Raw genomic sequence first — 6,388 nt, 5'->3', positions numbered from 1 at the left:
GGTCCTACAGGGATCTTTGTCACTTCAGGCAGGCCCAAAAACGTAATACCTCCAAGGGTGGTACATGGAAATGTATATAGTTTTTAAATGTTCTGAAACGTCTGTGATATCTTTACCAAAAATAATTAAATGGCATATTTCGAATTATCTTTCTACTCTTTATTCATCCTAAAGTAGCCACAGCCTCATTCAGGGATCGAGATTCTTTTGTGCTTGAACTATGAGGGCTAAAAAAAATTTCTGGCAGGCTTCTCAAAATCAAGCTGCAAACAGTTTTCTTCCTGAAGATCTTAGTTAAACATTTTGAGCTGATTAATATGTTAGACAGACCTGCAACAAAACTCCAGACCTGGCCACTCAAGGCTGAACTTGCACAGGGAAAGACACAACAATCCAAAATACAGGATGCAGCCCCTTTCTTTATGAAAAAATGCAATTGAGAATTCCTTCTCCAAACAACAACCCTATCAGTCGTGAGTCTGAAGGCGGGATCTTTCAGTTAAAGAAAACATTCCCCAGTCCACCCTGTAGACCACTTAATATTAATGGATTTTTATTTAAAAATGTGTTTGCAAAAATGTGAATTCCCTGTTTGAGTAAAACCTACCTACAGCAAGAAATATGCATCCACAATACATATATATCTTTCCATGGGTAATTCTACAGTCCTCAGAGGATAGGACAATGGACTTCCCCAATTTTTCAGAGGAAACCCAAGACCACAAATATTAAAAGGCTGCCCACATCCATGGAGGAGAATCAGGGAGCTGAACAGGCACCACATCATTTTCTTCCTGATCAACTGGACTCTTCCTCCCTTGTAAAATGCAGTCTTGGGGGCAAGGGGAAGCTATGAAGGGGTCTCCAAAACACGTAGGCCAAAAAATTCACCACCTTTAAATACTGAAGTTACTCAAGAAGCGTCAATGTTAAGATTAAAATGGAGAACAGCGTTACAGTTCATAATGGCAGAAAAAGTAATACCGATAACATTATCTGTAAGGTTAATTAATACATAATTGTTCCTTGGAAGGCTTTTTCTTTTGTTCCAAAGCAGGTTGTTTGCCAAGGAAATGCCAATAGATGTGTGAACCACCTACAGCAAATGTTCATACAATGAAAGTTTCAGAAGTGACTGGTGATATTTGCTCAGGTATTATTTTCAGCCACCTGCGCTGAGTTTACAAAGCGGGCGGGCAGCGGTCCTATCTTTTGTATTTGCAGCTTTGGTTGCTGAGCTACTGCAACTCATTCCCAACAGTGAAAATAAACCTGGCTGGTTTCTTCCTCTACTTGAACCTGAGGTCTTTCAGAAAGAGATCATGTACCCCAACCAGACGAGGGGACTCCCTTCCTTTGAACTCTTTTATGTTCCCAGGCAGAAGCTGCCTTTGAAATCCATAGCAGCGGACTGCGGTCCAGAAGATGTTTTCCTACACGTCGAATGAACATGAGAAATGGTCCAAACAGCCACATCAAACCTCCAGTGAGTTTTCTCTGACCACATTTTCCTGTGGCCTAGAGGCCAGCTCTCTGATAAGCCAACATGGTTATGCTATTCCTACATGAAGACTTAAGGAAATGATTGTGACAGATTATAGGTGCCATTCTTATTACAGAAAACTATGACAGCCTCTTTTTAAAAGTCACCTTCAGTGTCACTTTACAGCATACATTTCATAACAGGGAGGTAGCACCGAACCTAAGTCCAGGAAAGGGTGGCAGAGGAGTCAAGGGCCAGCAGTGCTGGAGGCTTCAGTCAAGCAAAGGAGACAAGTTTTTAATCCATAGTGACTTGACACAACTTTTAACACCAGCATAAGAGCGAAGGACGAAAGCAGCCTGGAATCTGTGCAAAGCACATGGATGGAGGCAGCGGCCATGGGTGATAGGAAACAGGACTGTTCCCTGCTAAGAGAGGACAAGGGAGAGATCAAGGCACCAGTGCAGAAAGAGACTGAGATTAAATCGTCATGGAAGTGATCAGAGGGGAATTTGCAGAACTGCATTCAGGGGTCCATTATCTTCCTCAGCTCTCTGTCTCTTCTGCTTCTCAACAGTGAATGTGTCCAGAAATTTTTTAATAAGGCTAGCTATTCCTTAGTTTATTGTCACTTGAACCTAGGAGGATAAAAATGGAGTATCTGACCCGCCTCAGATACAGAAAGCATCTTAATAAAAGATGTCTGGAAAGCCTAAACCACGTGCTCCAGCAGCTCAGTAGCTAGATAACAAAGTCACACTGCCCAGAAAAGGTACCAGGCATGTAAAGGAGCTCAGTGATGGCCCAGAGTAAGGGCACCTATTGACCAGTCAATATCCAAGCCCAGTTTACGATAAATCACAACACACAACAGTTTCGTCTGCGTCAAGTGTGGGCTGAGGCCCGAGCCGTGATGCTATACATACATTTGTTGACACAGTCATCTGCTTTGTAAGAAGTATAATACTGCCTTTGCTGTCTGCCTTCTGAATAACGAAATGGTAGTGATATTTTGCAAAGTGGATCTCTTGTAAACTACAAGCATCAGCAAAAGCATTAAGGGGCCCTTATCCTGCAGCTGTGCCTTGGAACAGAGGAAAAATACCCTAGGCTGAAAACCAACCTGAAAGATTATTTTTGAAAATGGTTTTCCAGATAAATTTCAGAGACATATTATGCATTGTAGATTGAAGCAGTTAAACATTTTCAGACACAGCCTGTGTCACTGGGTGCATGCAACACCAAGCAACCTCAGAGTGCTTCCTATTAACAGTGTGTCTGCACAGAAGACCCAGTCCTTCAATTTAAGTAGTAATTTTTTGTGTAAATGAGAACTGAATTAAGGACACAAGGCCATTTTTTTTACATAACTGCAAAAGATCAGCAAGCTAAAAGTGACCAGGCTCTGACCCTGTACTGTGGTTTAATAGACAGTACTCCACAGTGCTCTTTATAGACCTTCTGTGGATTTTGGTTTTTCAGTGTCCTCAAGCCTTTCTCTTGGACTAGGACCCAAACATGCTCAGTACTGTACAATTTTAGAACAAAACATCCTCCCATGCTCAACAATGTTTACAGCTGAAGAACAAACTAAGAGATGTTCAGGCAAGAAACACAAGGAAACAAGTGCAATTATGCGTAAGAAGTAAGGCAAAGGAGCAATAACGAGGTGGCTTGGCAGACACAGGCATCTTGTCCTGTGTGTAATCTAACTTGCAGATAACAGATGAAGACCTGCTAAAGCCAGGGTAAGGTACTGAAGTTGTTCCACAATATCTCTGGAGCTTTATGCTTTTTTATTTGGGGGGAATTTTGCTGCTGTTTGAATCGGACAAGAAGTTGGCTCCATATCAATATGCAGATTATAAACTGAATGACAGGCAAAATGATGCTATTGTACACTCGCAGTGATGCTATTGTTGAGCTGACAGCTAGACATCCACAGGGAGATTGCCAAGGGGAAGCAAAGATTTTTGTTTGGACAGAAGGTGATGACCTGGATTAGAGAGGTGTACCTCTAACTCATCAGGACGAAGATTAATGTTGTGTTTACAAGTGAGATTATCCTGGGACAAGATGTACAAGATTATTTCACAAACTCCAGAATTATTTGTGGGGTAATGGTTTAACGTTCAAAGTGAGTAAAATTGTAAAAATCTGGCTTATAGAGATATATCCAGCTCAACGAAAACTTCAGCAGAACAGCAGCAGCTATCTGTCTTAACCCTGCCACTTATTTGCCCCATGATCTGTTTGAGCTAATTCTTTATCATGTTTTATATTGCAGCAGGTACAGACAATTCATATGACGCAAAAGGGAGGGTGTGTTTGTTTTGAAAAGTGCTCTGGTAAATTCCACATTTAACATTACAATACAATTTAAAAAAAAAAAAAAATCACTGCCCTTTTAAGTGAATGGCACTGTTGCCATAATACAGCTCATGCCTCAGCATATGAACTCACCCTTGCTTCTGATCATTTTCTCTGCCACCTGCTGCCATTTCCCTCAGCACAGGGATGTACAGCTCTCCACCACTGCACTGGGAAGGAGGAGGCTGTTGGCATGTCCCCTCCAGTGAGCACGTTATCAGCCAGGGCAGCAGCTCTTCCATGTGCAGCACCTGACAGCACAGGGCATGAGCAATCCTTCATTGCGGAAAAGCATGATATGTCATCAAAGATCTTATCATCAAGGAGTTCTTTGCTCTTCAGAGTGGAAGTGTGCAGTTTTCTTCAAATATTCAAGAGGTGTGTTGCCCACATCCCTTCAGAAAAGTGAAAACCGATAGAAACCTCAAAACGGGAAGAGGTGCACTTGCGAGTGTGGCTTCTTCTCATCCAGATGCACATGTTCAGCGTGGTGCTCTGGCGGCATTGAACAGTGGGTGGACCACATGACTGGCTGCTACTACTTCAAGAATTAGGACTGGGGTTTTTTTCAGCTCATACTGAAGAAGTTCCCATTTTAAGGTCCCAAGTTGAGGGCTACTCTCAATCACACCCTGAAAAGCACCGTGTCTTCTGTTCACAGAAAGAACAGGCTCTGCAGAAAATGGCAACAGAGACCCTGCAGATGCTAAGAAAACTGGTGAAGGTCCACACCATACACATCTTAGGGCCTGTTGCATGTATCTGCCACATAACTGTTGCATCATGCATGTGGCATAAGAGGCAATTGGCTCAGGAGACTAGCAGGTCCAAAATATCCTGCTCATAAGCAGAGCTAAGGCAAACGCAACTGCAGTATACTCCCTATTACTGGACAAGAGTTTGTCTCTCGCCATTTAGTGGTACCAAGTCAGGACACAGTCAAATGGCATTTGTTCCATTGAGCTCTTAAGTTTCACCCAGAAATTTGCTGCATTAGCGTGCAACTGAAACATACAACTGCATTGTGGACAAGCATGGTGGGCTGAGCAGTGCTCAGCTGCCAAGTGGACCAAGAGAGTACCCAAATCCCATAGACTTCACATTAAAATGTGTCACAGAGTGAAGACGCTCTGGCAATACAAGAGACATTGAGGTGGTTGTCTCGTGATTCACGTAGACCCCTAGGTGTGTGCAACACAGGAATGAAACGCAGCCATCCCCATCCGGTACATTTTAACCCTGCACTGGTTGCACAAGGCAGTACAAGGCCCAAGGCAGTACTGACCAAAATGCAGCAGCTTGAGCCAGTACAACTTTATATAAAGTGCATTGATACTGCAGTCAAAGGTTGTGTCTATGCCTTGTTGTAGGCAGAATAGGTAGTTAAATCCAGTTCTGATTAACTGGATGGCTAAGCAGGATGGAGCTCTAATCATCTGTGAATCTATGAGATCATTAAACTCTCTAATCGTCTGAAAACCGATCAGCATCTCAGACCAGCGCTGCAGGCTGCTTCCCCGCACTCCTGTCAGCACCGGAGCCAGCACTGCACCAGCTCAGGTACGTTTGCAGGAGCTGTCATAACACATATCCCATGTCTTGTTTCCTTGATACAGTCCTCTATAAATCAGTCAGAAGTGTAATAAAAAAATATTATTACAGTGAAAATGCTGTAAAATTCTTGTCTTTAAGACATTTCTTTGGCTCCGTATGTATGTTGGAAGAATAAGGCATGATATCACCTTTGCTTTGGACTCTCAAAGGTGCCCAAGGCAATCAGGCACTCGACACAAGTTGATTTTCTTTGGGCACGCCTCATGCACCTTTGAAAACCCCAGCTGTTGTGTTTTTCTAAGCAGACCTGTCTCCCGCTGGGAGCGTGACCGTGCCAGGAAAGTCACTGGCCTTACACATCCCGCTGCCTCCCAGCACAGGTCTGCCGTTCGCTTACACTGTGAGAGCCAGCTGCGACGCTGCAGTAAGCTACTGTTTTTTAATTACTCTGCCAGTTTGTACACATTGCAGAAGTGTATCAGTGCTGAGGTTTTCGTGGTAAGCTGGGAGAGGAGTTAACAGCATGCTGCTAGCACTATCTAACCTCAGTTGTTTTATCCCAACATGGCTGCGGTTTGGTTTTCAAACAAGCCGAAAGATAAGCAAATATCTGATGTGACCCCTCTTGCATCATGTATATTTTATGAAAGCAAACAGCACTGCGTAATGTTGTGATTTAGACCTCACTGCTGAATACTCCGCAGAGTATTCACTTCACCAGAACAGGTGTGGCGAGTGCTTTTATTCCTCCCCAAAACGAACAACAAATATGAAGAGATGTGAGGGAATCCCATAGGGTGATTGCTGGGGGCAGAGAAGGAGCCTCTACTCTCCCCACAGCCAAAATAGTGTCCAGAGGATCCTGTACTGGTTTTGCTCCAGTTCTCACAGCCAGGTAACCAGACAAAAGACAGATAAAGGGTATGTAGTGGTAGACCTAGGAGAAGTCAGCTTTTCTGACTCCTGTTCCCTGTTTAACAG

This window comes from Opisthocomus hoazin, chromosome 1 (assembly GCF_030867145.1).
Source record: "Opisthocomus hoazin isolate bOpiHoa1 chromosome 1, bOpiHoa1.hap1, whole genome shotgun sequence".
Classification (NCBI taxonomy): domain Eukaryota; kingdom Metazoa; phylum Chordata; class Aves; order Opisthocomiformes; family Opisthocomidae; genus Opisthocomus; species Opisthocomus hoazin.
The sequence above is the reverse complement of the archived record's forward strand: the minus strand, read 5'-3'. Positions refer to the sequence as shown.